This window comes from Triticum urartu, chromosome 7, assembly GCF_003073215.2.
Source record: "Triticum urartu cultivar G1812 chromosome 7, Tu2.1, whole genome shotgun sequence".
NCBI classification, from domain to species: Eukaryota; Viridiplantae; Streptophyta; class Magnoliopsida; order Poales; family Poaceae; genus Triticum; species Triticum urartu.
In genome coordinates, this window is record NC_053028.1 from 75,846,389 (window position 1) to 75,856,594 (window position 10,206).

Here is a 10,206-nt window from a genome sequence, read left to right on the forward strand (position 1 = left end):
TATCTAGCCCCCAAGTCGCAAACGGCCAAGTAATTGGAATCATCCTCAATTCTTGAGCCGGCACATGAGCGCGTCTTGAGAACTTCTGACAGCCATCACATCGCTTAACTAGGTCCTCTGCATCAGCATGAGCAGTTAACCAATAAAAACCGTGGCGAAACGCTTTAGCCACCAAAGATTTTGAACCGGCGTGGTGACCACAGACCCCTTCATGGATCTCACGCAAGATTTCACAGCCTTCCTCAGGAGACACATAACGTTGAAATGCCCCTGATACACTGCAATGATGCAACTCGCCATTGATAATAGTCATGGACTTGGATCGCCGGATTACCTGCCTGGCCAGGGTCTCATCTTCTGGTAACTCGCCCCGGTTCATATATGCGAGATAAGGAATCGTACAATCCGGGATGACATGAAGAGCCGCCACCAATTGAAGCTTCGGATCAGGAATAGCCAAATCCTCTTCACCAGGGAGCTTGACAGACGGATTATGCAGAATATCCAAGAAGACATTAGGCGGGACCGGTTTACGTTGAGAGCCCAACCGGCTTAAAGCGTCCGCCGCTTCATTCTTCCGTCGGTCCACGTGATCCACCTGATAACCCTTGAAGTGACCTGCAACAATATCCACCTCATGACGATATGCTGCCATGAGCGGGTCCTTGGAATCCCAGGTGCCAGACACTTGTTGAGCCACCAGATCTGAGTCACCGAAGCACTTAACCTGGCTCAGATTCATCTCCTTAGCCATCCGGAGACCATGGAGTAAAGCTTCGTACTCATCTGCATTGTTAGTACAAGGGAACATTAAGCGGAGAACGTAACAGAACTTATCACCTCATGGGGAAGTTAACACGACTCCAGCCCCCGAGCCCTCCAATTGCCTGGACCCATCAAAATGAATAGTCCAATAGGTGTGATCCGGCTTCTCTTCAGGTGCTTGCAGTTCTGTCCAATCATTGATGAAATCCACAAGTGCTTGAGACTTAACCGCCGTTCGAGGCACGCATTTCAATCCGTGTGGCCCAAGCTCTATAGCCCACTTGGCAATCCGGCCAGTTGCTTCGCTATTCTGGATTATATCTCCCAAGGGAGCAGAACTGACCACTGTGATGGGGTGTCCCTGGAAGTACTGCTTAAGCTTCCGGCTTGCCATGAAAACTCCATATACCAACTTCTGCCAATGCGGGTGCAGTTGCTTGGACTCAATAAGCACCTCGCTGATATAGTAGACCGGACACTGAACCGGATACTCCTTGCCTGCCTCCTTGCGCTCCACCACAATAGCCACGCTGACTGCACGAGCATTAGCTGCGACATATAGTAGCAACGGTTCCTTGTCAATTGGAGCAGCGAGAATAGGTGGATTGGCTAGCTGCCGCTTTAAATCCTCAAACGCTTTATCAGCAGCAGAACTCCAGACGAATTGGTCCATCCTCTTCAGCATCTGATACAAAGGAATCGCCTTCTCACCAAGGCGGCTGATAAACCGGCTCAACGCGGCAATCCGGCCTGCCAAGCGTTGAACGTCATTGATACACTTCGGTTTAGCCAGGGAGGTGATAGCTGTGATCTTCTCCAGATTAGCCTCAATTCCCCTGTTGGACACCAGAAAACCCAATAACTTGTCTGCCGGTACACCAAAAACACATTTGGCTGGGTTGAGCATCATCTTGTATGTCCGTAGGTTATCAAAGGTTTCCTTCAAATCGTCAACCAGAGTCTCCTTCTCCCTTGACTTAACCACAATATCATCCATATAGGCATGTACATTACGGCCAATCTGTTTATGAAGGCAATTCTGTACACACCGTTGATACGTTGCCTGGGCACTCTTGAGCCCAAAGGGCATAGATACATAGCAGAAGGCTCCAAAGGGAGTTATGAACGCCGTCTTCTCCTGGTCCTTAACTGCCACCTTGATCTGATGATAACCAGAATATGCATCCAGAAAACTCAAACGCTTGCAACCCGCCGTAGCATCAATAATTTGATCAATACGGGGGAGGGCAAAAGGATCTGCTGGACAAGCCTTGTTAAGATCTGTGTAATCCACACACATGCGCTAGGTGCCGTTTTTCTTAAGGACCAGCACCAGATTAGCCAGCCATTCAGGATGAAAAACTTCAACGATAAAGCCAGCCGCTAAGAGCCCGGCTACCTCTTCTCCAATAGCTTTGCGTCTTTCTTCATTAAACCGGCGGAGAAACTGTTTCACCGGTTTGTACTTTGGATCAACATTAAGAGTGTGCTCAGCGAGTTGCCTCGGTACACCTGGCATGTCAGAAAGCTTCCATGCAAAAATGTCCCGATTCTCACGGATGAACTCGATGAGCGCGCTTTCCTATTTTGGATCCAAGTTAGCACTAATACTAAACTGCTTGGACGAATCGCCAGGTACGAAGTCAACAAGCTTAGTCTCAGCTGCCGATTTGAACTTCAGAGCCGGATCATGCTCCGTAGTTGGCTTCTTCAACGGAGTCATGTCTGCCGGATCAACATTGTCCTTATAGTACTTCAGCTCCTCTGTGGCGCAAACCGACTCCGCATAAGCCGCATCACCTTCTTCACACTCCAAAGCGATTTTGCGGCTTCCATGAACAGTTATTGTTCCCTTGTGACCCGGCATCTTGAGCTGTAAATAATCATAACAGGGCTGTGCCGTTTGGCATAAGCCGGCCGCCCAAATAGGGCGTGATATGGGCTCTGGATCTTCACCACCTCAAAAGTCAATGTCTCTGACCTGGAATCATGATCATCTCCAAAGGCGACTTCCAGAGCTATCTTGCCAACAGGATACGCTGACTTACCAGGTACCACACCATGGAATACCGTATTGGACGGTTTCAGATTTTTATCTATTAGTCCCATACGGCGGAAGGGTTCATAGTATAGGATGTTAATGCTGCTCCCTCCATCCATGAGCACCTTGGTGAATTTATAACCTCCCACCTGAGGTGCCACCACCAATGCTAGTTGACCCGGATTGTCAACCCGGGGAGGGTGATCCTCTCTGCTCCATACAATTGGCTATTCAGACCAGCGTAAATAACGGGGCACGGCCGGTTCAACAGAATTTACCGCCCGCTTATGAAGCTTCCGGTCTCGCTTGTCCAAGCTAGTGGTGAAGACATGATATTGCCCACTATTCAACTGCTTCGGTTGCTCTGATAACCCGACTGCTGCTGCTGCTGGTTGTAACCACCTTGGCTATTCTGATTACTTTGATTGTTATGTCCGCCCTGATTGAAGCCTGAACCGGAATTTTCTCCACCGTAACCCGGCCCATGGGATCCGGATCCTGAGCCACCACCTGATCCATGATCATACCGGAAAGCATTAGAATTCTTGAACTCCTGCATAATGTAGCAATCCTTCCAAAGGTGGTTGGCTGGCATCTCCTTCGTCCCATGCTTTGGACAGGGCTGGTTCAACAGATAGGTCAGGCGGTCCGGGTTTGGATTAGGCGCTCCGCTGCGATTCGATGGTTTACCCTTTCGTCGCTGGCCCTTGTCCTGCGTGTTGGTATTGGCCACAAAGTCCATGCTGCTATCCGCTTTACGCTTGCCTCCATTTCCATGACCTGTCGTGTTGTGTTGCTGCCCTTTGGAGTTGCTGCTCTTCTTTCCCTTCCCTGCCTTGTCATCATCAGACTCGGGATCCTTGGTACTATCAGAATCAGCATACTTCACTAGCGCAGCCATGAGGGTCCCCATATCGTTGCAATGGCGTTTCAACCGTCCCAATTTCAACTTCAGAGGTTCAAACCGGCAGTTGCCTTCCAAGGTTATAACCATGGTATCGGCGTTGATACGGTCTGACGAATGCAAAATTTTCGAGACCCGACGCACCCAACGGGTCGTTGATTCTCCTTCCTCCTGGACACAGGCCTCTAAGTCCACTATCGACATAGGCTGTTTACATGTATCCTTGAAATTCTGGATAAACCGGGCTCGCAATTGGGCCCATGAACTGATAGAGTTGGCCGGTAAACTTTTTTACCAAGTACGGGCCGTCCCTTCGAGCATCATGGTGAAGTACTTTGCACACGCCGCGTCATCCACATCAAGCATCTCCATGTCCATCTCATAGCTCTCCACCCATGTTTCTGGAGACAAATCGGCAGTGTAATTTGGCACCTTGCGTGGGCCCTTGAAATCCTTGGGCAGGCGCACATTGCGTAAAGTGGGGACAAAACAAGGCACCCCAAAGAACTAGAAGTAACGCTTGGCTCGATCGAGGTGGTTGGCCGAACCGGCGTAAGCTGACGAGCCTCATACTGCGCCGCTAACTCGGCCTCCTTGCACGCTCGGGCCCGGTCCACCACTTCCTGGGCATCACCGACACCAGCTGCCGGGTTGTTGCCACGGGGCGCATCACGGTTTCGTGTATTGCTTGATACGGACGATTCATCCATAAGCCTGCTGTAGCTCCGGCTCGGACGAGGGGTGGAGTGAATTGGGTCACGACTGTATGAGTATGCTTCCTGTTGAATCAAAGCTGTTCGAAGAAGCTCCTTAACCCGGCGCGTTTCCACCGCCTGCGGGGAATGGAATGGCCTCCAGTCGTGAAGCGGTAGCAACAAGGTTGTCCATTGGATTGGAATAATGACCTGGCGGTGTCGGGACAGCCTGAGGTACGATAGTGTTTTGACGAGGCGGATCCATCAAGCGAGGCTGACCCGGCGCGCCCGTCCCTGGTGCTTCCGCCCGGTTTACCACCGGCGGGTTACTGGTTCCCGCTCCTAGGGTGTTAAAGAGATCTCTGGCTTCGAAAACCGGAGGCAAACGAGATCGATGCTTCCTCTTCAGGACTTCATGCGACGCGTTCTGATCCAGCATAAGCCTATAGGCATGCGCATCCAAAGCGGCCCGCTCTGCGGTCATCCTGGCATTCTCGGCTGCTAGATCGGCCTTGGCCATAGTGATTTGTTCCCTCACCTTCGCAATTTCTGCGTTGTGGGCATCCTGATCTGCCGGGTTAGCCTCTGCCATAAGCGTAGCCAACGCATCAAACAGATCAGACAAAACTTGAGCCGGTGGGCGCACAGGGCCTCCTGCCCCAGCAGCCGTCGCCGCCAGTGACCCGAAGATCATTGCTGTTGCGGTCGAAGAGTGGATCGCCGCCTGTGTACCGGCCATGAATATTCCAACCCAGTTGGGCAGATCAGAGGGGTCCGGAATACTGTCGCCATCGGAACAGCCCCCATTCCGGCCATCTTGTAGCTGATACAACGATTCGGTTTCTCCGGTTGAGGACTCGTCGCCGGAATAAACGACGGTCTCACCACCAGATTCCGATCCATCCTCATATTCTCCTCCGTGGATGACTCCCACGAAGGCACTCTTCACGGCCGGTTTAACCTGGGCAGATCGCGCACGCTGAGCCATTTCGACGAGGTCGATGCAGATGTCCGGCTCAGGGCCCGGTTCACCCATCTTGCCAATGAAGACGTGTATGCCACCAAAGGGGACCCGGTATCCGTACTCAATCGAGCCGGTCTCGGGGCCCCATCCTGCATCGTCGATGTAGAGTTTGCCGCGACGACTCTTGGTCATCCGGCCTACAGCGTAGCCCTTGAGTCCTTCGAAGTTGCCCTCCAAGAACTTGAAACCATCATGCGGTAGCCCCACGGTGGGCGCCAACTGTCGTGGTTTTGTCACGGCAAATGTCCTCATGAAAGGACTTAGTCATGGAGCCATTGCTACGGGTTAGCTTGAAGTGGTTAAAGCGGACACAGGGACACAAGAGAGTTTATACTAGTTCGGCCCCTTCGATGAAGGTAAAAGCCTATGTCTAGTTGTGATGGAATTAATGGGGTTTCGATGACTAGGGAGCAAACAAGCTTCGCCTAAGTCTCGAGTTGTTGTCTGTTGTCCTTGAACCGCCGCCGGGGCGTCCCGTCGATTTACAGAGTCCCATCACCGGCTCATAGACGTGTCCGGTTTGGTCTCTACTTATTCCTAACTTACAATACAAGTTACATATCGATGCCGGTTTATGGCTATAGGGCTTAAACCAATTATGGGCCTTAAGCCCTTATCTACCTTCTTGGGCTGTAACATGCTTAACTACTGATGAAGTTAACCCGGCCCAGGTAGGCCGGTTTACGCCCAGTAGTAATATCCCCAACAAGATCCGAGACCCACAGGTGCATCATCAACTTCAGAAAGATCTGATTGAGCACCTATGGAGGCTCAAGGGGGACGCCGTGTGATGAAATATGAGTTTTTATTTGTTGAACTATATAATTTGTATTGAACTATTTGTTGTTGTACTATTTTGTTGAAGTATTTGATTTTTCTGTGATGAAATATGTGATAAGAAATAATTGTGTTGATAATTGAACGCCGAGACACGGCAAACCACGCCGCATATGGGCCTATTCCCGCCCATATGGGCCCTTTATTCACCGAAATGGGGCTGCAAAGTAGGCCAATTTCGGCGCCTGGGGGCGTGCTGGGGGCGACGACTGGGCGCAAAACCCCCAGCGCCGATTGTATCGCCGGCTCACCCCCAGGGGGCGATTTTTACGCGTCCTGGGGGGCCAACGGCTGGAGATGCTCTGAGTTAGCAGTGTTGGAAATAGAGAAAAAATCACTATAGGTCCTTAAATTTGCGATGGTGGTCACTTTAGTCCTTGTAGTTCAAAATACCTGAAATACCATCCCTAAATTTGTCTTAGGGTTCACATACGGTCCATTATACAGTTTGCTCTACGTATTCGCTGATTAGGCAGCGGTCAACTCGTGCCACGCGGGCGCTGACTGCCACGTCGCCTGGTTCAACTAAATACGCTGGGAACCAAGGGTTTTATTTGTAAAATCGCCTGTCCACCACTATAGATCAGCACCTCGCTCTTCCCCTCCGCCTGGTCAACAGATTGCTCTTCCTCTGCTCTCCCTCCGCCCCCTGCGTACAGCCTGTCGTAGAACGAGTGGTTTAAGTCGAAGAAGATGAGCCGGTACGCGACCACCTCGGCGACGTGGCCGATGGCCGACTGGGCCGTCGCGCGAGCATGGTCGAAGTGGCAGCATGGTGCAGCGAGGATCCTGCTCGCGGCGGATGGAGAGGTGCACGTCCTGCCGCCTACGGAGGAGAGTGACTTGTCGAGCTCCTGGATGTGGCTGAGGATGTAGGGGAGCGTGTTGAGCCAGATGTAGAGGTGCTGCGTGCCGCGACTGGTGGACAGTCGTAGGTTTTGCTCGCCTGCCGTGCTCGCGCTCTGTCTGCCGTGGTACGTGTTGCCGCGCGCGCTCGTCAGGATCTCTCTGCTGTCATCAACGTCGCGCTAGTGGCTGGAGATCAAGTTGTCCTCTTTCCCGAGCTCGCTCTCGAGGACCTTGCTGAAGGCGCTTCTCATCGAGCAACGGATAGTAATCAACGCGATCGCCGATGCATCGTGATCGGTCTGCGACACACTGACGCCCATACCTAGCACACTTTCGGTGATGATCTTGCCGGCAGCGAGCGCCAAAGACAGAGCACAGTTAAACATGGCGGTGCGAGTGCCACCATTCCTGTACAACTCATGGTAGTCAAGCAGGCGCTTCTCGGACCAGTCAGGTATCGCGCCAATAGCGGTGGAGCTCGCGCGTACACGGGGTTTCTCCTGCCTGGCGGCTGCGTCGGCCGCCACCTGAGTGAGCACCGCAAGCGCCGCGCCCGTAAGGTCCGGCTCAATCTGCCCGGTGGCCACGTACTGCTGGAAGAGGACCTAGGGGAAGCACACGTTTTGAAGCATCCGGTTGATGCTGAGCATCGTCCGCATCCTCTTCATGAGCTCAAGGAGCTCGTCCACCTCGTCGAGCACGATAGTCTCGTCCCTAAGGTCGAAGATGGCTTGGAGAAGGGAGCCGTAGATGAGCACACTGATAGCAGCTGGCGAAGGAGGCCGCCGTGGGCTCTGCGACGTCCGCGCCTGTGTGATTGAAGTTTTCAAGTTTTGGGTGAGACATCGAAAGTACGGACCCTAGGCCTCATTTTCAAGCATTGCAATACCGTTTGTGCTCCGTTTTATCAATTGCTACCATGCTGTTTTTTATTGTTCTTCTTACAAAAATTAATATCTACTATCATTACTACACTTGTATCACCATCTCTTCGCCGAACTAGTGCACCTATACAAATTACAATTGTATTTGGTGTGTTGGGGACACAAGAGACTTTTTATTATTTGGTTGCATGGTTGTTTGAGAGAGACCATCTTCATCCTACGCTTCCCACGGATTGATAAACCTTAGGTCATCCACTTGAGGGAAATTTGCTACTGTCCTACAAAACTCTGCGTTTGGAGGCCCAACACGAGTCTACAAGAACAAGTTGTGTAGTAGACATCATGCCTACACCAATTAGTGATGAAGTTAATGATGATGATCATGAAACTTCAGATCAAGTTACTACTGAACCTCGTAGGTCAACCAGAGTACGTTCCGCACCAGAGTGGTACGGTAATCTTGTTCTGGAAGTCATGTTACTAGACCATGACGAACCTGCGAACTATGAGGAAGCGATAATGAGCCCAGATTCCGCGAAATGGCTTGAGGCCATGAAATCTGAGATGGGATCCATGTATGAGAACAAAGTGTGGACTTTGGTTGACTTGCCCGATGATCGGCAAGCCATAGAGAATAAATGGATCTTCAAGAAGAAGACTGACGCTAACGGTAATGTTACTGTCTACAAAGCTCGACTTGTTGCGAAAGGTTTTCGACAATTTCAAGGAGTTGACTACGATGAGACCTTCTCACCCGTAGTGATGCTTAAGTCTGTTCGAATCATGTTAGCAATTGCCGCATTTTATGATTATGAAATTTGGCAAATGGATGTCAAAACTGCATTTCTTAATGGATTTCTTAAAGAAGAGTTGTATATGATGCAACCAGAAGGTTTTGTCGATCCTAAAGGTGCTAACAAAGTGTGCAAGCTCCCGCGATCCATTTATGGACTGGTGCAAGTCTCTCGAAGTTGGAATATACGCTTTGATAGTGTGATCAAAGCATATGGTTTTATACAGACTTTTGGAGAAGCCTGTATTTACAAGAAAGTGACTAGGAGCTCTGTAGCATTTCTAATATTATATTTAGATGACATATTGTTGACTGGAAATGATACCGAATTTTTAGATAGCATAAAAGGATACTTGAAAAAGATTTTTTCAATGAAAGACCTCGATGAAGCTGCTTATATATTGGGCATCAAGATCTATAGAGATAGATCAAGACGCTTAATTAGACTTTCACAAAGCACATACCTTGATAAAGTTTTGAAGAAGTTCAAAATGGATCAGTTAAAGAAAGGGTTCTTGCCTGTGTTACAAGGTGTGAAGTTGAGTCAGACTCAATGCCCAACCACTTCAGAAGATAGAGAGAAAATGAAAGTCATTCCCTATGTCTCAGCCATAGGTTCTACCATGTATGCAATGCTATGTACCAGACCTGATGTGTGCCTTGCTATAAGTTTAGCAGGGAGGTACCAAAGTAATCCAGGAGTGGATCACTGGACAACGGTCAAGAACATCCTTAAATACCTGAAAAGGACTAAGGATATGTTTCTCGTTTATGGAGGTGACAAAGAGCTTGTTGTAAATGGTTACGTTGATGCAAGCTTTGACACTGATCCAGATGACTCTAAGTCACAAACCGGATACGTATTTATATTGAATGGTGGAGCTGTCAGTTGGTGCAGTTTCAAGCAGAGCGTCGTGGTAGGATCTACGTGTGAAGCAGACTACATAACTGCTTTGGAAGCATTAAATGAAGGAGTCTGGATGAAGGAGTTCATATCCGATCTAGGTGTAATACCTAGTGCATCGGGTCCAATGAAAATCTTTTGTGACAATACTGGAGCAATTGCCTTGATGAAGGAATCCATATTTCACAAGAGAACCAAACACATCAAGAGACACTTCAATTCCATCCGCGATCAAGTCAAGGAGGGAGACATAGAGATTTGCAAAATACATACGGATCTGAATGTTGCAAACCAGTTGACTAAGCCTCTTCCACGAGCAAAATATGATTAGCACCAAGACTCCATGGGTGTTAGATTCATTAGTATGTAATCTAGATTATTGACTCTAGTGCAAGTGGGAGACTGAAGGAAATATGCCCTACAGGCAATAATAAAGTTGTTATTTATATTTCCTTATATCATGATAAATATTTATTATTCATGATTAATCGGAAACTTAGTACATGTGTG

General features: G+C 49.5%; 1 pseudogene; it reads right to left on the minus strand.

Annotated features, from left to right (window-relative positions):
* Positions 1-6,787: 6,787 nt before the first annotated feature.
* LOC125518407 lies at positions 6,788-7,783 on the minus strand (annotated as a pseudogene).
* Positions 7,784-10,206: the final 2,423 nt, after the last annotated feature.